General features: G+C 57.8%; 1 pseudogene; it reads right to left on the reverse strand.

Annotated features, from left to right (window-relative positions):
* Positions 1–7,629: 7,629 nt before the first annotated feature.
* Positions 7,630–8,271, reverse strand: LOC104653571 (annotated as a pseudogene).
* Between the last annotated feature and the right edge of the window lie 12,300 nt (positions 8,272–20,571).

Here is a 20,571-nt window from a genome sequence, read left to right on the forward strand (position 1 = left end):
CGTGCAGGCATGTGATCCTGTGTGTGCCCGCGTGCCTGCGTGTGTGTGTGTGCACGCGTGCCTGTGTGTGCATGCGTGCAGGCATGTGATCCTGTGTGTGCCCGCGTGCCTGCGTGTGTGTGTGTGCACGTGCCTGTGTGTGCATGTGTGCAGGCATGTGATCCTGTGTGTGCCCGCGTGCCTGCGTGTGTGTGTGTGCACGTGCCTGTGTGTGCATGGGTGCAGGCATGTGATCCTGTGTGTGCCCGCATGCCTGCGTGTGTGTGTGTGTGCACGCGTGCCTGTGTGTGCATGCGTGCAGGCATGTGAGCCTGTGTGTGCCCGCATGCCTGCGTGTGTGTGTGTGGCACGCGCCTGTGTGTGCATGCGTGCAGGCATGTGATCCTGTGTGTGCCCGCATGCCTGCGTGTGTGTGTGTGTGCACGTGCCTGTGTGTGCATGCGTGCAGGCATGTGATCCTGTGTGTGCCCGCATGCCTGCGTGTGTGTGTGTGTGCACGTGCCTGTGTGTGCATGCGTGCAGGCATGTGATCCTGTGTGTGCCCGCATGCCTGCGTGTGTGTGTGTGTGCACGTGCCTGTGTGTGCATGCGTGCAGGCATGTGAGCCTGTGTGTGCCCGCATGCCTGTGTGTGTGTGTGTGCACGTGCCTGTGTGTGCATGCGTGCAGGCATGTGATCCTGTGTGTGCCCGCATGCCTGTGTGTGTGTGTGTGTGCACGCGTGCCTGTGTGTGCATGCGTGCAGGCATGTGATCCTGTGTGTGCCCGCGTGCCTGCGTGTGTGTGTGTGTGCACGCGTGCCTGTGTGTGCATGCGTGCAGGCATGTGATCCTGTGTGTGCCCGCGTGCCTGCGTGTGTGTGTGTGCACGTGCCTGTGTGTGCATGGTGCAGGCATGTGATCCTGTGTGTGCCCGCATGCCTGCGTGTGTGTGTGTGTGCACGCGTGCCTGTGTGTGCATGCGTGCAGGCATGTGAGCCTGTGTGTGCCCGCATGCCTGCGTGTGTGTGTGTGGCACGCGCCTGTGTGTGCATGCGTGCAGGCATGTGATCCTGTGTGTGCCCGCATGCCTGCGTGTGTGTGTGTGTGCACGTGCCTGTGTGTGCATGCGTGCAGGCATGTGATCCTGTGTGTGCCCGCATGCCTGCGTGTGTGTGTGTGTGCACGTGCCTGTGTGTGCATGCGTGCAGGCATGTGATCCTGTGTGTGCCCGCATGCCTGCGTGTGTGTGTGTGTGCACGTGCCTGTGTGTGCATGCGTGCAGGCATGTGAGCCTGTGTGTGCCCGCATGCCTGTGTGTGTGTGTGTGCACGTGCCTGTGTGTGCATGCGTGCAGGCATGTGATCCTGTGTGTGCCCGCATGCCTGTGTGTGTGTGTGTGTGCACGCGTGCCTGTGTGTGCATGCGTGCAGGCATGTGATCCTGTGTGTGCCCGCGTGCCTGCGTGTGTGTGTGTGCACGCGTGCCTGTGTGTGCATGCGTGCAGGCATGTGATCCTGTGTGTGCCCGCATGCCTGCGTGTGTGTGTGTGCACGTGCCTGTGTGTGCATGCGTGCAGGCATGTGAGCCTGTGTGTGCCCGCATGCCTGTGTGTGTGTGTGCGCACGCGCCTGTGTGTGCATGCGTGCAGGCATGTGATCCTGTGTGTGCCCGGGTGCCTGCATGTGTGTGTGTGTGTGCGCACGCGCGCCTGTGTGTGCATGCGTGCAGGCATGTGATCCTGTGTGTGCCCGCGTGCCTGCGTGTGTGTGTGTGTGCGCACGCGCCTGTGTGTGCATGCGTGCAGGCATGTGATCCTGTGTGTGCCCGCGTGCCTGCGTGTGTGTGTGCACGCGCCTGTGTGTGCATGCGTGCAGGCATGTGATCCTGTGTGTGCCCGCGTGCCTGCGTGTGTGTGTGCGCACGCGCCTGTGTGTGCATGCGTGCAGGCATGTGATCCTGTGTGTGCCCGCGTGCCTGCGTGTGTGTGTGTGTGCACGCGCCTGTGTGTGCATGCGTGCAGGCATGTGATCCTGTGTGTGCCCGCGTGCCTGCGTGTGTGTGTGTGTGCACGCGCCTGTGTGTGCATGCGTGCAGGCATGTGAGCCTGTGTGTGCCCGCGTGCCTGCGTGTGTGTGTGTGCACGCGCCTGTGTGTGCATGCGTGCAGGCATGTGATCCTGTGTGTGCCCGCGTGCCTCTGTGTGTGTGTGTGCACACGCCTGTGTGTGCATGCGTGCAGGCATGTGAGCCTGTGTGTGCCCGCGTGCCTGCGTGTGTGTGTGTGTGCACGCGCCTGTGTGTGCATGCGTGCAGGCATGTGAGCCTGTGTGTGCCCGCGTGCCTGTGTGTGTGTGTGTGTGTGCACGCGCCTGTGTGTGCATGCGTGCAGGCATGTGAGCCTGTGTGTGCCCGCGTGCCTGCATGTGTGTGTGTGTGTGTGTGTGTGCACGCGCCTGTGTGTGCAGGCATGCAGGCATGTGAGCCTGTGTGTGCCCACGTGCCTGCATGTGTGTGCACGTGTGTGCGGTGTTTCTGCCCCAAGGCTGGACCCCAAGGCCCGTCTTGGATGCAGGGTGTTTTCTGCAGGGGAAACTGAGGCATGGGAGGCTCAGCCCCATGCCTGGAGGGTGACCGCCAGCCAGGTGACCTCAGAGCTCCCACTCCTGGGCACAATGGGCACCTGGCCCTGGGGCCTGCGCTTCTTGGCTGCACACAGACCATAGCCCTGGATCCCAGGCCCGGGGTGTCCTCTCAGCCCTGCCTCCCTGGAGTGCACGTTCCCCGGCCAACCTTCTGGTCTCCTTTCTTCCTCTCAACTTTACCCTCTCTCTCTCCCTTCCTCTCTCTGCCCCCCTCCTGGCAAGCGGATTGCAGTCCAAACTTGTTAACTTCTCCCCTGCAGTTGTCCACAGGCCCTTCCAAGTTAAACATTACTCACGGCGACAAGAGTCCGCCGGGCAGCGCCTGGCCTGGAGGTGGACCCGCGTGCAGAAGGTGCTGGGACGGGGTGAGTGCCAGGCCCCTCCCTGCAGCATCTGTGGGGCAGCTGCTGGTGCAGGTGGCCCCAGTACCCGGAGCCCATACCTGGGTCCCTGCAGCCTCTTGCCTCGCCCTTTGAAGTCATGAATGTGCCTGTTTATGTAACCCCCATGCTCGGCCAGAGCGGGTAGGCCTGTGGGCAGCAGGGCCCTGGGCAGGCTTGGGAGGGGCCAGCCAGGGGCCCCAGAGGGGTTTGGGCTGGGCCAGGCGAGAGCCCTCCCCTCGGCCGGTCACTCCAGCTCTGTGCCAGGCTAGGGGTGGGACTGGAAACAAAATGCTCAGAAAAAAAATAGCCTCATCTGTTTTGAATCGATTCCGCTTATCGGGCCCTCAGTTTTCCCAGCAGGGAAGTGGAGGGATGGGTAGTCATGGGCTCAAGCGCCTCAGGGAGCCCCCACAGCTGGGGGAGGCACGAAGCCCAGACCCCACTCACCGCACCCAGCAGCTGCTCCACCCTTGCCTGCCAAGAGCCTCCCAGGTTAGGAGCAGAGCCCCCCAGGCTGGGTCCCCCAGGGGAGCAAAGCTGGATGTCAACAGCAAACAGGCACAGTGGCCTCTGCCTACCCTCTGCCACCCCACCCCTCACATCCTCTCTTACCACTCTGTCCTCCACCTGCTGCACGCATCCTGCAGGGACCCAAGCACCGTCCTGCCCCCAGGCCTTTGCGCTGCTGGCCCTGGCCCCGAAAGCTCATCCCTCACCCATTTTAGGGCTGCTGAGATGGACCTCATAGGAAGCCCCCCTCCAACTCAGCACCTCTCGACTTACCCTGGTCTATTCCTTTTAAGAACATGGACCCCCGTCCAACATAGAACATTTGGAGACTTAATTTTTTATGCTCTCCTAGGGAAGCTGCCAGCTCGGTAGAACAGGAACTCTTTTTTTTTTTTTTTTTTTTGAGGCGGAGTCTCGCTCTGTCGCCCGGACTGGAGTGCAGTGGCCAGATCTCAGCTCACTGCAAGCTCCGCCTCCCGAGTTTACGCCATTCTCCTGCCTCAGCCTCCCGAGTAGCTGGGACTACAGGCGCCCGCCACTTCGCCCGGCTAGTTTTTGTATTTTTAGTAGAGACGGGGTTTCACCGTGTTAGCCAGGATGGTCTCGATCTCCTGACCTCGTGATCCGCCCGTCTCGGCCTCCCAAAGTGCTGGGATTACAGGCTTGAGCCACCGCGCCCGGCCTTTTTTTTTTTTTTTTGAGGCGGAGTCTCGCTCTGTCGCCCGGAGTGCAGTGGCCGGATCTCAGCTCACTGCAAGCTCCGCCTCCCGGGTTTACGCCATTCTCCTGCCTCAGCCTCCCGAGTAGCTGGGACTACAGGCGCCCGCCACCTCGCCCAGCTAGTTTTTGTATTTTTAGTAGAGACGGGGTTTCACCGTGTTAGCCAGGATGGTCTCGATCTCCTGACCTTGTGATCCGCCCGTCTCGGCCTCCCAAAGTGCTGGGATTACAGGCTTGAGCCACCGCGCCCGGCCAGAACAGGAACTCTTTCCGGTGTGTCTGTGTGCTTGCTGTAGGGAGGCATGTAGTCAACTCCACAGAAGAAACCAGTTCCACACTCACCCACCCAGCGCCCTCAGGGCCCAGCCCCCTGGCCTGCACCCGGACCCTGTTGGGCAGGACACATCTGGCTGACCAGAGCTCAGGCCAGGGGCCTCCTGTGGGGTTCAGCGGGGAGAGCTGGAGCCTGAGCCAACAGGGGGAGGGCAGCAGGCCGAGGTGCACAAAGTTCAGGGGGGCTGCTTGGTGCTGGTGGCGTTCCGCCACCCCACTTTGTGCAGGGCTATGGGCCGCTCATCCAGGAACTCCACACCCTCCATGTGAAGCCGCTCTCCTGTCCTGCTCACACCCCCAGGACCCTTCAGGCTCCCAGGCTCCCAGCCTCCCAGCCTCCCTCCTGCCTTCTGTCCACACAGAGATTGCTGGAGGAGGCATTTCAGTGAACGCACAATGTCCACATCCCTGTTGCAGCCACGTTCCATCCAGGGAGCGCAGAACCCGTCCTGGGCACCCAAACGCTCATGGGGCCTCTGTGCCACTGGGCCCCCTCTTGAGAGGCCTCTTCCCAGCACCTCACCCTGGAATGCAGCCTTAGGGTGGGGGGTCCTCAGTGGGGGCTGGGGAAAAGGCCCTGCCTAGTGCCCTGGGGCTGTGCTCTCCAGGCCCCTTGTCCATGACAGGGTCTTGAGGGGCTCTGGAGATGGGCGGCTCACCTGCCTGCCTCGTGCCCAGACCTGCGAGTGTGCCTGCCGGTGTCAGACAGAGGCGAGCTGGGACTTCATCCCTGAAATCAAGCGGGAGGGTAGGAATGCGAGCCTCGAAACCACCTCCTTTCTGTATCGTTTCTGGGAGCAGTGATGTTGGCCAGTGGGACACCTGCTGAGGGTCCTCTTTTCCCATCCGGGTGCTGCTGGGACAGAGAGTGGCTGTGACCTTCACCCAGCCTGTGCTGAGAGCTCCAGCCCCCCCACAGCTTCCACAGCCCTGCCTGCCACCTCCCCCACACCAGACCCTGCCCTCCTACCCTCTGCGCCTACTTTGGGGAGGAGGCCGGTGGGGGTGGAGCTGATCTAGTCACAGGCCCTGCTTAGGCAGTGAGACCCCAGCACCCCCCCAGGTAAGGGGGCCTCGGGGGCTGGGTGGGGGTGGCTCCTCAGGGCTCTTCCTGGCCCTCTGGGGGCTGCAAAACTTTCGAGGCTGCACTTGTCCCTTTTGCAAGACACTGCCAAGACTTGTGGCATTTCTGTGGGTCTCTGCAAGCACAACAAAGCACACACATGCTCCAGGGCTGGGGCTCTTCTCCTGGAGGGTGACCCTGGGAATGGGTAGCCTTGCCCACCCAACCTTGGTCACTAGTGGCCATCCAACCCCGGGTGTCCCCATCCTCGGTTTGGGCTGAGGGCAGACTGCAGGCTGGTGTTGCAGAGGCAGCTGGGTAAAGTGTGGTCCCAGACAGGGACACAAGCCCCACAATTGCTGCGGGGGACCTGGGCCCGGGCTTAGGGACTGCCGCCCCTATCCAGACGCCTGATTGGGACCAGGGTGAGGGTCCGGGCCCTGCAGCGCCTGTCTTGCCTGGGCTGGAGCCCTGGAGCTGTGCGACCTGGGGCCAGGGTGTTCTGACAGCCTCACTCTTAGGGGCTGGGTGCCCTTGGGCACTACAGCGGGTGCCTAGCAGACTGTGCTATAGACCATACCCTGCTCTGGGCGTCTGTGGGCTCCTTGGGCCCCTGCCACCACAGTCACTGCCTCTCTTGGGAGCAAGTTTCTTTTTCCTTTTCTTTTTTTTTTTTGAGATGGAGTTTCACTCTTGTTGCCCAGGTTGGAGGGCAGTGGCACAATCTCAGCTCACTGCAACCTCCGCCTCCCAGGTTCAAGCGATTCTCCACCTCAGCCTCCTAAGTAGCTGAGATTACAGGTACCTGGCTAATTTTTTATATTTTTATTAGAGATGGGGTTTCATCATGTTGGCCAGGCTGGTCTCAAACTCCTGACATCGGGTGATCCACCAGCCTCGGCCTTCCAAAGTGCAGGGATTACAGGCGTGAGCCACGGCGCCTGGCCAAGAGCAAGCTCCTGCTGCTGCTTGTTTGTTTGTGTGTTTGTTTGAGACGGAATCTTGCTTTGTCACCCAGGCTGGAGTGCAGTGGTGTGATCTCAGCTCACTGCAAGCTCCGCCTCCCGGCTTCACGTCATTCTCCTGCCTCAGCCTCCCAAGTAGCTGGGACTACAGGCGCCCGTCACCATGCCCAGCTAATTTGTTTTTTTGTATTTTTAGTAGCGACAGGGTTTCACTGTGTTAGCCAGGATGGTCTCAATCTCCTGACCTCGTGATCCACCCGCCTGGGCCTCCCAAAGTGCTGGGATTACAGGGGTGAGCCACTGTGCCAAGAGCAAGCTTCTGATGTTGGGGTCGCAGGACGCTTCCCAGGCCAGGCAGGTTGCTGTCTCAGCGCCAGCCTGCAGCCTCCTCCCAGGATCCGGAGCAGGAGAGTGGCTGTCTTTTGCATTCAATCCGCTGGGCTGCTGCAGGGCTCCCGCAGAGCTGCTCCAAGGGGCCAAGAGAAGGAAGGACGCTGCCCCCAAGGACAGACGGGCAAGGTGGAGTCAGGAGAGGCCCAGCCGTGGCCCGTAGGCCTTGAGTCTCTGCTTGGGGGAGCATGAGGCAGGTATGGGAGGGGGCCAGGGAAGCCCTGCACCCCCCCCCCCCCCCACCCCCGGCCCCAGGCAGCAGTGCCTCCGAGGCCTGGGCGGCAGGAAAGGGAGAGATGACGTCATTGCCGCCTGGAATCTGCTGTTTGGAGGCGTCGCCATGGAGACCGGAAGGCTCAGGGTGGGTAAAAATAGCAAACCCAAGAGGGTGTAAGTTCCAAGAACCCGAGTCTCTGAAAAGCGAGGCATACATGTTCTCGTTGCCTGGAGGACAGAGGGCCCAGGCTGGGAGTCTAGCGGGAGGGGCCGCTCGGGGCTGCTGGCTTGCAGCCACCCGCACGCGGTGTGTCCCTGCCACAGCCACCGAGAGCTTTGTCCCCGCACAGGGTGTGGCGGGTGTGGCAGGCTCCCAGCAGGAGGCGTCTGCAAGCACGCTCCCTTCCTTTGCTTGGGCACCGAAGCCTTCACCGAGGGCCGCTTTGCGGGGACTTTTCCTTCCTCGCAGAGGGGAAGCAGCCGTGGCCTGCGAGTCGCTGCGCTTCCCAGGCCTCATCCAGGCCGGAACTCCGTGCCTCCAGGCGGCCTCTGGCGGGGCGGGAGGGACCAGAGCTGGGGTTTTAGCTGCCTGGGCTGAATGCTCTTTTCCTGCCCTGCTTTTGGAGGAGGAAAGGGGCGGTTGCCTGGGGAAAGCCTCCTGCACCCCAACCCTGTTCCTCCAGGTGTGGTTTTCTTGCCAGGAAGCAGGATTTTCCTCCAGGCCAGGAGGTGGCTGTCCTGCTCCTTCTGGGCTCGGTCCCCGGAAACGCCAGTACACACTGTCTGCACCTCCCTTCAGCTGCGTCCTGGTGTCCTCATGGGTCCCCCCAAGTCCCAGGCCACAGAATATGGCAGGAGGCCCTAGGGCTCTGGGCTGCTCTCCCCAGATGGCTGAGTCCGTGGAGAACCCCTGCAGCCGCGAGGGGCTCCCTGGCCCGGTGCCACATCCGAGAAACTCTGCCCTGTCTTTGCTCATGGCTCCTCTCTCCCAGGTCAGGCTGCACCAGGGCATGGAGGGGACCTTGTGTGGCTTCTTCCTCCCGCCGCACGAGCCTGGGCAGAAGTGTCATTGGGCTCAGGGACCCTCAGATGGTCCAAAATGACCCAGGAGCCCTCAGAAGGCCCAAGAATGACCCTGGAGCCCTCAGATGGCCCAAGAATGACCCTGGAGCCCTCAGATGGCCCAAGAGCACCCTGGGTGGGGAGGGATCCAGGGTGATTCCCAGCCCCGAGAAATGAAGCCCCATTCCGGGAGGGTGACTCTCCCCGGGCAAGGGGTGACCGTCCCTGGTTGGGAGGCGACTGCCCACTACAGCAATGAACGTTCTCCTGAGTTTCCTCCCTCCGTGCCGGAGGCTGGTGGGGCTGAATCTCTGTCCGCCGCTCTCTGGGTGCTAAATCCTGGAACATCTTCAAAGAGTTTCAGTCCCTTCTCTTCTGCACATACCATTGTTCTCAGGGTGGCAGGGCACCCCCTTCCTCCACCCAGGGCAGGGGGAGCACGGGGTCACCTCTCACACCCAGACCTCCCTGGCTTGTGGTGGTCTGTGGCTGGACAGGCGAGGGGATGCAGAGCCCTGTGTAGGGGTCGCTCATTCCCCCGAGACATAGCTCGCATGCCTTATGTAACTCGTGAGCTCACGCAGAGGGCCTGCCAGAAATGACGGCAGGGGCGGGAGGGGCCTGCTCGGGAAGCCAAGTGTGGCTCAGGCTTACGAGGAGCCGGCCGGGCCCTGTCTTGAGGAGAGAGGGGCCCCAGCCTTTGCAACCTGGGGCTCCTACGCTGTGGCAGGGGATGGGCAGGGCCTGGGACGGAGCGAAGGCCGGGGTGGTGCAGTGTATGGCTAGGCCTGGGGTGGCTGTGCTGGTCACTTGGCCTGTGGGTAAGTGGCCAAGCAGGATGTGGGCCCAGGCTCACCCTACTCCCCCACCAGCAGGCGCCAGCAGGCCCGTGATGTCAGAGGAAGGGGCCTAAGTCACCCAAGACCCCGGGGGGAGCTCTGGGGGCCTTGGAGGGGTGGGCGGGTGGAGGCAGTGCTGTCTCCCCCAGTGCCAGCTGCCCTTCCACCCCCAAACACAGACCAGGGCGGATGCTGCACTGAGGATGGCCCTGAGGCAGGGCTGGACCCAGTGCCCGCGGCTGTCCCTGCCCTTCCTCCCTTCCCTTTTGGAGTCTCGGCCCCACCCTGTGCTTCCCCTCTGCCTGCTGCACAGGCCCCCACACTGTGGCTGGCCCAGCCCAGTTTCACTCCTGGAATGGGACCCCGGGCCCCAAGAGGGGCAAGGGCTTCGGGGAGGCTGTGGCAAGGGCCTCTGGGCAGCACTTGAGGCCAGGGTGACAGCACGGGTCCTCAGGGCAGTGCCCCCAGCCAAGAGCGAGCCATCCCTCCAAACACAGTGCCAAGGGGCACCTGGCCTGGGGACCCGTGTCCCGCCAGAGGCAGGGCCTGGCATAGCTGCACCTCACCGGGCCCAGGCCAGCCATTGGCCAGCCTGTTGCTGGGAAGGCAGCCAGCCCCTGATAGGGAAGGGGTAACTGGGAGTCCATCGAGGAGGAAGGGGATGTCGGGACGGGGAGGCCAGCCCTCCGGCCTGAGGAGGGCAGAACACTGGCAGGGGTCCCTGGCAGGGTCTTGGACTGTGCCTTCGAGCCCTTAAGCAGGAGACTGGGATGGGTGGGGGCTCTCTGAGGGGGCCAAGGGCGGTGCTGGGAGCCCAGTGTGGGGCAGACCCTGCTTTCAGGAAGGCTGGCCAAGGGGCCGTGGCCCTAGACAGCGGGTGGGGCTGTGTCCTGCTGCTGAGGGGGAGGGGGGCAAGGGGCGTCCATGCAGAGGCAGAGAGCAGGAGGTAAGGGGCCGGGCTCCTGGGATGGCTTGGCCTGAGCCTGGAGGCTGCAGCCCCTCTGAGTAGCGGGAAGGTGGCCGCGGGCAGGTGCCGTGGGTGACTGAAGGGTGGGACCTGTGTGAAGGGGCCACTCGCTGCCCTTGGGACCACTGGACCCCTGAGGTCTGGCTCTCACACATGCCCTGCCCTCACCTGACTTCCCGCCCCGATCAGCCACAGGCTCCGGCAGGTCCCGGGTTGCCCTGAGCCTCAGCGTGCTCTGGTCTGCATATGGTGGTAAAGCCACCTGGCTCAGCATGCCGAGGGGAAACCAGCCCTGGCACCTGGGTCCCACGGTGCCTGTGATGACTCATGAGGTTCTGCCATTGCAACCAGCAGTGCCACGGCTCAGGCCGCTGGAAAGCACTGTGGGGATGGTCCCCCACTTTGGGAAATGCTGGCTGAAAACTTCTTGTGGGCAAGGACAGCACCCTTCTGTCCCCATTGCATCCCCTGTGCCCACCTCATGGTGCTCAGTGTTGTGTGCCGGGTCAAGGACAGCAGCCAGGGCCTCGGAGGATGCTGGGGATGCCCTGGCCGTGGCTGGGTCCCTGGCTCTCGCTCTGTCCTCACTGTTTGACATGTACCCGCTTCAGCGAAGTCAAGAGTGAGCTCTGGCCCTAGGGTCCTGGGCTCAGTGAAGTGCTGAGGGCACGCGGGGAGGTGGCAGTGAATGACTGGGGTGGCGTGGCATGGCTGCAGCCCCGGGTAGCCATGACCAGCACAGCGCACAATCCAGGGCGGCACAGGATGCCCCCAGGACAGGGTGCAGTGGGCGAGGGTGGCAGGGCTGGGTGCCCACACTGACTCTTAAATTCAGCACACGGCCCCCCAGGCTGGGCTTCACCAGTGTTCCCCTGGCTGTCCATAGGCTGTGGACCCGTCCTCAGAGCCAGGCTGCGGGCTGCTGAGGGTGCCGAGACCTCTGTGCCCCTCCCTCCCTCGGGCCCATCGTCCTGCTGGTGCGCCGTCAGCCTCCAAGATCCCTGTGGCGCTGGGCAGGGGCTGCCAGGGGTCTCCTGCAGGAAAAGGAGCCTGAGAGAGCCAGCCTTGTCTCCCTAGCCTGGGACCTGGGCCAGGCCCTGTCATACTCTGGGTGTGAGCCCAAGGTGGGGTTGGATGGACAACTGGCTCCCGGGATGGCCCAATGCCTGGCCCAGGCTGTCCAAGCCTGGGCAGCCACATTGCTGCCCTACCTGGCTTTGTCCCTGTGGGGAGTGGGCAGGAGCTGGGTTCTGGCTCTGAGTGGGGTGGTCGGCCGGCCACCTGCTCTCACCCTCTGGTTCCCAACGGCCACAAGGGCAGGATCATCCATGGCCCCCATGGGCAGGCGCCCTGCTCAGCGCTTCCCATGCATCACCTCAGGTGACCCCAAGAGGCAGGCCCTGGCCCCGGGACCACCACAGGGAGGCTGAAACACACCTGAGGTCACCCGGGCCCAGTACAGGTCAGGCAGCTGGTTTCACAGAAGACCCCATGGCAGGCGAGGGCTCTCCTGGGCAGAAGGGCTCTGAGAGAAACAACAGAAAAGGCAAACAAAACTGAAGGCAGCTTCCTTAGAAAGCCAGAAAATGGGCCAGGTGCAGTGATTCACGCCTGTAATCCTAGGACTTTGGGAGGCGGAGGCGGGTGGATCATTAGGTCAGGGGATCGAGACCATCCTGGTGAACATGGTGAAACCCCATCTCTACGAAACATACAAAAAATTAGCCAGGTGTGTGGTGGGCACTTGTAGTCCCAGCTACTCAGGAGGCTGAGGCAGGAGAATGGCGTGAACCCGGAGGCGGAGGTTGCAGTGAGCTGAGATTGCAGCACTGCACTCCAGCCTGGGTGACAGAGCGAGACTCTGTCTCAAAAAAAAAAAAAAAAAAGAGAAAGCCAGAAACTGCCAGCCAAGTGCAGTGGCTCAGCCTGTCATCCCAGCACTTTGAGAGGCCGAGGCGGGAGGATCACCTGAGGACAGGAGTTCAAGATCAGCCTGGCCAACATGGTGAAACCCTGTCTCTGCTAAAAATACAAAAATTAGCTTTGCATGGTGGCATGCACCTGTAATCTCTTCTACTACGAAGGCTTAGGCATGAGAATTGCTTGGACCCTGGAGGTGGAGGTTGCAGTGAGCTGAAATCATGCTGCTGCACTCCAGCCTGGGTGATGGAGAGAGATTCTGTCTCAAAAAAAAGAAAGAAAGAAAGAAAGAAAACTAGGCTGGGTGCAGTGGCTCACGCCTGTAATCCCAGCACTTTGGGAGGCCGAGGTGGGCAGATCACCTGAGGTCGGGAGTTCAAGGCCAGCCTGACCAACATGGGGAAACTCCGTCTCTACTAAAAATACAAAATTAGCCTGGCGTGGTGGTACATGCCTATAATCCCAGCTACTCGGGAGGCTGAAGCAGGAGAATCACTTGAACCCGGGAGGCAGAGGTTGCGGTGAGCTGAGATCACGCCATTGCACTCCAGCCTAGGCAACAAGAGCAAAACTCTGTCTTAAAAAAAGGGGGGGGCCGGGCACGGTGGCTCAAGCCTGTAATCCCAGCACTTTGGGAGGCCGAGGTGGGCGGATCCTGAGGTCAGGAGATCAAGACCATCCTGGCTAACACGGTGAAACCCCGTCTCTACTAAAAATACAAAAAGTTAGCCAGGCATGGTGACGGGCGCCTGTAGTCCCAGCTACTTGGGAGGCTGATGCAGGAGAATGGCATGAACCTGGGAGGTGGAGCTTGCAGTGAGCTGAGATCGCGCCACTGCACTCCAGCCTGGGCGACAGAGGGAGACTCCGTCTCAAAAAAAAAAAGAAGGAAAACTAGAAATTGCAGGTCAGCACAAAAGAGAAACTTTAAGACAGCTATAATAGATTCTTCACTTGGCAAAAATCGCTTTCTTGTTTTTTGTTATACGATCTGAGGACTAGAACATTCTAAGCACCGTGTGAGCTACATCTAGGGGTTTTCATTGACAGTGTTTTCATTATCATTCAAGTTAAAACATGTTGTGGTTTTCCACTTTGATTCCTTCTTTAATCGGTGACGTGTCCAAAGTATTTTGCAATGTCCCAGATAATGGTGATTTTTGATGGGAATGTGTATTTTTCTTTGTTATTTATTTGTATTTAATTTTTTGAGATGAAGTTTTGCTCTGTCACCCAGGCTGAAGTGCACTGGCACAATCTCAGCTCACTGCAACCTCCGCCTCCTGAGTACAAGTGATTCTCCTGCCTCAGCCTCCCGAGTAGCTGGGACTCTAGGCACACGCCACCATACCCGGCTAATTTTTGTATTTTTAGTAGATGGGGTTTCACCAGGCTGGTCTCGAACTCCTGTCCTCAGGTGATCCGCCCGCCTCAGCCTCCCAAAGTGCTGGGATTACAGGTGTGAGCCACTGCCCCCAGCCTGTTATTTTTCGTTTGGAATTCTAGTGTGTTTCTTTAATAGTTACCAAAGAAATACAGATAGATAGAGATATATAGATAAAAGAAAGGAAAAAACCCTCAAAGTTAGTACAGTTTAAATATTGAAACTGTGGATCTGTAGAAACTATTGTATCTGTAGAACTCACCGAGCCCTAGCCCTCCTGTGCTCCTCCATGATGGCCCTGGCATCAGCCTCTTTCAAAGCTTTCAGCCATTTTTTTGTCTTAGCTCTCTCCATACTTCTAAATTGTGTGCTCTCGCTGCTCCTTCTTGGTTTAGCAGCTTTATACATGGTGAGATGTTACTGGGGAATGAGGGTTTTGTTCTCATCCAATGCTCTCTGCTGCACCCTACCATCTCTCCTTCTGGCTTCCCAAATGAGCAATTTCATCATTTTTGTTTAAGTTGATGACTCTATTATAACTCTCTGCTGAGGCAAGTAGTGAACTCTGCTTAGGTTTTCTTTTTGTTTTTCCTGGAGTTAGTATTAGCCTTGCTTTCTTCTTTTATCTGCTGAGTTTCCTCTGTGCCTATGGCCCATCCCACCTACATCTTCCAACAAGCCCTCCACACAGTGTTTGATCTAGTCAATTGCATCCTACATTCCACTGGTTCCTTGTTTTCCTGGAGCCCCTGTGTCCTTCTGTCTCAGTCTGGGCTGGTCACTCTCTAGGCTCCATGTCTAGGCTGGTGGGCAAAGATTTCCATGTCCTCTTCACAGACTGGGACAGACCCTTCTTAGCTCTTATTGTTATGATGGAAGCCCAGTTCCAGATCCCATTCGGAAAGGGTCTGTGGCCATGACTCTGTCTCTCACTGGCCTTAACCAGCAGCCCTCATTGGACATGAGACCAGGCCCAAGCCTCGCATTGGCAGTTTGGTTTCCATTCTTGCTTACCACTGTGACTTGAGTGCTATCTTCATTTCTAGTTCTGCACAGCTTCCTTCCTCGTGTTGTTTTACAGGACATTTAAAAAACAAATCTGGCTGGGTGCGGTGGTTCACAACTGTAATCCCAGCACTTTGGGAGGCCGAGGCAGGTGGATCACCTGAGGTCTGGAGTTTGAGACCAACCTGGCCAACATGGCGAAACCCCATCTCTACTAAAAAAAATACAAAAATTAGCCGGGCATGTGGGCGGGCACTTGTAATCTCAGCTGCTCAGGAGGCTGAGGCAGGAGAATCACTTGAACCGGAGAGGCAGAGTTTGCAGAGAGCCAAGATCACGCCACCGCACTCCAGCCTGGGTAACAGAACAAGACTCTGTCTCAGAAAAAAAAAAAAAAAAAAAAAAAGACCGGGCACAGTGGCTCACGCCTTTAATCCCAGCACTTTGGGAGGCCAAGACGGGTGGATCACAAGGTCAGGAGATCAAGACCATCCTGGCTAACACGGTGAAACCCCATCTTCACTAAAAATACAAAAAATTAGCTGGGCGTGGTAGCACGCGCCTATAATCCCAGCTACTTGGGAGGCTGAGGCAGGAGAATCGCGTGAACTCAGGAGGTGGAGGTTGTAGTGAGCTGAGATTGCGCCACTGCACTCTAGCCTGGGTGACAGAGTGAGACTCCATCTCGAAAAAATAAAAAATAAAAAGCAAATCTATTTTACCCAGCACGTGTTTGTGCTTGGACTAGGAAGGGGACCCTGCGCCATCCTGGCTGGAGTTGTAGCTGGCGCTCTGGTGTCCTGCGGCTCCCCGGCCCTACCCTCACAGTGCCCCACTGCAGGACTGGCAGAAGCTTCAGGTTGCAGCCTGCCCGACAGCTCAAGCTCAGCAGGGCCGAATGGAGAATGTGTGCCTCCTCCTCCTAACATTGTTAAAAATAAAATTCGTATTTTGACACAATCTCAAGCTTATAGAAAAGTTGCAAGAATAGTACAGGAACTTTTTTTCCCCCGAAGCATTTGAAGGTTTGTTGCCGCATGGTGCTCCGCCACACCCCAAAACAAGGACATTCTCCTACATGCCCCAACACGGCTGTCCAAGGCAGGAAATCACGTGGAGTCAGACCCCACTCTGGGCTTTCTGGTTGTCCCAGTAATATCCCTTGCAGTAAAGAGATCAGCCTGAGACCACACATTGCACTGAGTTGCCATCGTGTCTTCTGTCTCTGTCGCTCCAGAACATTCCTGGGCCTTTCCCTGACTGTCCTTTGACGTTTCCAGGCCAGGCTTTTTGGAGAAGATTCCCTGTGTGGCTTTGTCTGAGATGTCATCACAGAGAGACACGGGTTGTGCATCTTTGGCAGGAAAGGGGCAGATGTGAGGATGTGGTCTGCTCACCCCACCCTGTTAGGTGGGGCAGGATTCTGATTGATCCAGTACCACTGGAGTCCACTGTGATCACTCGGTTAAGGCGGGGTCTGTGTCTCTGCTGGAACTTACATTCTTTTTCCCTTTGTGACAAATTAGCATTTTGTGGGGGAGATTCCTCCCTCCCTCCCTCCCTCGTTTCTCCCTCTCTCTCCCTCTCTTTTTTAGAGACAGGGTCTCGCTCTGTTGTCCTGGCTGAAATGCACTGTTGCTATCCTAGCCCGCTGCAGCCTCGGACTCCTTGGCTCAAGCAATCCTGCCTCAGCTTCCTGAGTTGCTGGGACCACAGGTGCCATCATGCATGGCTGCTTTTTGTTATTGCTGTTGTTTTATTTTTGAGACAAGGTCTTGCTCTGTTGTCCAGGCTGGAGTGCAGTGGCGACATGATGGCTCACTGCAGCCTCGACCTCCTGGGCTCAAGGGATCCTCCTGTCTCAGTCTCTCAAGTAGCTGGGACTGCAGGCCTGCACCACCACACTTGGCTAATTTTTAAAGTTTGTGTAGAAGCAGGGTCTCTACATTGCCCAGGCTGGTCACGAACTCCTGGGCTCAAGCAACTGTTCCACCTTGGCCTCCCCAAAAGTGCTGGGATTATAGGTGTGAGCCACCATGCTCAGTTGACGCTTTCAAAATATGCAAATAGCTCTTTTTAAACTTTCAATTCATTAAAATATTTATTTTAATAAATATTAAAATATGTATAGCCTCATGGTTTTCTATTTTATTTGGTAATTATAACTCGTTACTATCATTACAATGTATTAATATCATTACTCGGTCTGATTTGGCAAACAGGGGTTGTGGCTCAGTGCCCTCTCCACGTGAGCTGGGGTGCCTTATGTCTTATCCTCACTCTCTCCCTTCCCGGCCCTGGGGTCAGCCTTTTTTTTTTTTTTAAATGGAGTTTTCCCTCTTGTTGCCCAGGCCGGAGTGCAATGGCGAGATCTTGGCTCACCGCAACCTCCACCTCCCAGGTTCAAGTGATTCTCCTGCCTCAGCCATGTTGGTCAGGCTGGTCTCGAACCCCCAATGTCAGGTGATTCGCCCACCACAGCCTCCCAAAGTGCTGGGATTACAGCTGTGAGCCACTGTGCCCGGCTGCATCAGCCGTCTCTTTAAAGAACTCTGGGCCGGGTGCGGTGGCTCAAGCCTGTAATCCCAGCACTGTGGGAGGCCGAGACGGGCGGATCACAAGGTCAGGAGATCGAGACCATCCTGGCTAACCCAGTGAAACCCTGTCTCTACTAAAAAGTAAAAAAAACTAGCCGAGCGAGGTGGCGGGTGCTTGTAGTCCCAGCTACTCGGGAGGCTGAGGCAGGAGAATGGCGTAAACCCGGGAGGCGGAGCTTGCAGGGAGCTGAGATCCGGCCACTGCACTCTAGCCTGGGCAACAGAGCGAGACTCCGTCTCAAAAAAAAAAAAAGAAAAAAAAAAAGAACTCTGGTTCCTGGCTGGGGGCGGTGGCTCCCGCCTGTAATCCCAGCACTTTGGAAGGCTGAGGTGGGCGGATCACGAGGTCAGGAGATTGAGACCATCCTGGCTAACACGGTGAAACCCCGTCTCTACTAAAAATACAAAAAATTAGCCGGGTGTGGTGGCAGGCGCCTGTAGTCCCAGCGACTCAGTAGGCTGAGGCAAGAGAATGGTGTGAACCCGGGAGGCGGAGCTTGCAGTGAGCCAAGATCGCGCCACTGCACTCCAGCCTGGGCGACAGAGTGAGACTCTGTCACAAAAATAAATAAAATAAAATAAAATAAAAATCTTTGTCTCAGGGCCTATTTTTGGGGGAATCCAAAGTAAGACAAAGGTCTTTCTAAAACTTCTACCAGCCGGGCATGGTGGCCTGGCATAGCCTGTAATCCCAGCACTTTGGGAGGCCAAGGCAGGTGGACCACCTGAGGTCAGAAGTTCCAGACCAGCCTGGCCAGCATGGTGAAACCCTGTCTCTACTAAAAACACAAAATATTAGCTGGGCGTGGTGGCAGGTGCCTGTAATCCCAGCTACTCGGGAGGCTGAGACAGGAAAATCGCTTGAACCTGGGAGATGGAGGTTGCAGTGAGCCAAGATTGTACCATTGCACTCCTACCTGGGCAACAAGAGCGAAACTTTATCTCAAACAAAACAAAAACAAAACAAAATTATACTAAGCTGATGTTACTTGGGCAATTTTTATTTTCACATTTGAAGGTTTCTTTCCCAGTAACTGAGCATGTTTTTGCCAATGGTAGTCTGTGCCTGGCTGCTACCAGGCCGTCCTTCTGCTTCTTGAGGAGGAGACAGTGGATGGCATTAGGGCAAGGCAGGGCAGGGTGGAGCAGAGCTGGTCTGCAATGCATTTCCCCACCAAGGTTTCTGAGTTCCCTCAAAGCTTGGGGAACCTCTTGCTTTTTTGCCAGTGTCTTCCTCTCTCTGGTCCTGGAGTGCTGTCCAACTCATCTCCACACTGCTGGCTCCTTAAGGTGGGGGTCTCAACTCCAAGGCCAGCCTCCCAGGAGGCCTTCCCTGCCTAAAGCCAGCCCCAGCCACTCCCGGCCTTTTGGGGATCTGAAGGATCTAGCTCCTGTACTAGCAGGTTTGTTGATTGACTGTTGTCTCTCACACCAGAATAGAACCACACAGGGCACAACCTGGTCTCCTTACCCCGATCCCAGTGTCCACAGTGGTAGGAGCTCATTGAGTAAGTGGACAAACTCATGACCAGCTGTCAGCATGACCAAGCCTGTCAGCGTGGCAGGGGCCAGGGAGCGAGCTGGGAGGTCCCTGCCTTTGCCTGCATGCCGGGGCTCCTCTGGGCGGGCACCACGTCCGTCCCACCCTATTCCGAGCTGTGGCTGTGCCTGTCTGTAGCTTTGACCCGCTGCCTGTCAGTATGGTGGCCTGAGTGGGCGACTGGCCTGAGCAGCTGCTGGGCGGGGCTGGAGGGTGGAAGGTCAGCGGGTGGGAGACACCCCCACCCCCTTCCCTGCCAAGCTCAGGGAGAAAAGAGGACCCTGCTGGCTCCCTCTAGGCGTGGCTGCTCTGACGCTTGGTGGGGTGGAGTGGGTGCCTTCCTCTGGAAGCTCTGACATCTTGGGGGAAGGAAGTCTCAAAGAGTCCACAGAGGTGGAGGTAGCTTCAGAGACCAGCTGGAGGCCCTCACCTGCCCCCGCACCTTCACTCTACTGCACGCCTATGGCTGCTTCCCAGGGGTCCACAGTCTGGAGACAGTGTTGCCGCACCTTCACTCTACTGCACGCCTATGGCTGCTTCCCAGGGGTCCACAGTCTGGAGACAGTGTTGGTCCCTGGCCAGGACCCTGCAAAGCCAGAGGCACAGAGGGAAGCGGGGGCTCTGGGTGGGCGCTGCCCATGCTAGGGGCCCTGCACAGAGGCCCTGATCCACCAGAGGAGCTGGAGGAATTCTCTGCTTGATTGGAGACACTTCCCAGCATGCCTGGTTGCAACCACCTTCTTTGAGTTACAATTTGTATGGAATTCAAATCTACATGGAAGGAAGTGACAATGTCAAGTGCAACACTAGCTGTTTTGTTTTTTTCTTTTTTGTCCAAAATGTGGGCCAACGAAACCATCTCCAGGAAAAGAAGTCCCTTTTCTATTTTTTTTTTTTTTTTTGAAACAGAGTCTCACTCCTTCGCCCAGGCTGGAGTGCAGTGGTGCCATCTCGGCTCATTGCAAGCTCCGCCTACGGGGTTCAAGCTATTCTCATGCCTCAGCCTCCCGAGTAGCTGGGATTACAGGCGTGCACCACAACGCCTGGCTATTTTTTGTATATTTAGTAGAGAGGGGGTTTCACCATGTTGGCCAGGCTGGTCTCCAACTCCTGATCTCAAATAATCCACCCCCATCAGCCTCCCAAAGTGCTGGTATTACAGGCATGAGCCACTGCATCTGGCCTAAATACTTTTTTTTTTTTTTTTAAGACGGAGTCTCGCTCTGTTGCTCAGGCTGGAGTGCAGTGGTGCCATCTCGGCTCACTGCAAGCTCTGCCTACCAGGTTCACACCATTCTCCTGCCTCAGCCTCCTGAGTCGCTGGGACTACAGGCGCCAGCCACCACGCCCAGCTAATTTTTTGTATTTTTAGTAGGGACGGGGTTTCACCGTGTTAGCCAGGATGGTCTCAATCTCCTGACCTCCTGATCTGCCTGCCTCGGCCTCCCAAAGTGCTGGGATTACACGGGTAAGCCACAGTGCCCGGCCTTTTTTTTTTTTTGAGACAGGGTCTGTCTCAAAAAAAGGGTGTGTCCCTGTCACCCAGGAGGGAGTGCAGTGGCTCAAGCACGGCTCCCTGCAGCCCTAACCCTCTGGGCTCAAGCAATCTTCCCACCTCAGCTTCTCAAGTAGCTGAGACCACAGGTGCAGGCCACCATGCCCGGCTAATTAAAAAAAAATTTTTTTTTGGTAGACGGGGTCTCACTATATTTCCCAGGTTAGTCTTGAACCCCTGGGCTCAAGCAATGAGCCTGCCTCATCCTCCCAAAGTGGTGGATTACAGGCGTGAGCCACCCTGCCGGGTTCAATATCCCTTTTAAGGAAATGATCTTCTTACCCAGCTTTCTGATGTGTGAACGCACAGAGAAGCCTGGCCTCCAATTGTGGGGGCCAACAGAGTCAATGGGAAGAGTCGGGGGACAGCGTGGAGTGTGATGACAAGGAGACAAACCCCAAGGCAGTGGAGAGAGGGAGTATGGAGCTGCCCTGGGGTCACCTGCTGGTAGGTCCTGGCTCCCACTCCAGACATCTGCCCTGCCGCAGGTCCGGCCAAGAC

Source organism: Rhinopithecus roxellana, chromosome 12, assembly GCF_007565055.1.
Source record: "Rhinopithecus roxellana isolate Shanxi Qingling chromosome 12, ASM756505v1, whole genome shotgun sequence".
Classification (NCBI taxonomy): Eukaryota; Metazoa; Chordata; class Mammalia; order Primates; family Cercopithecidae; genus Rhinopithecus; species Rhinopithecus roxellana.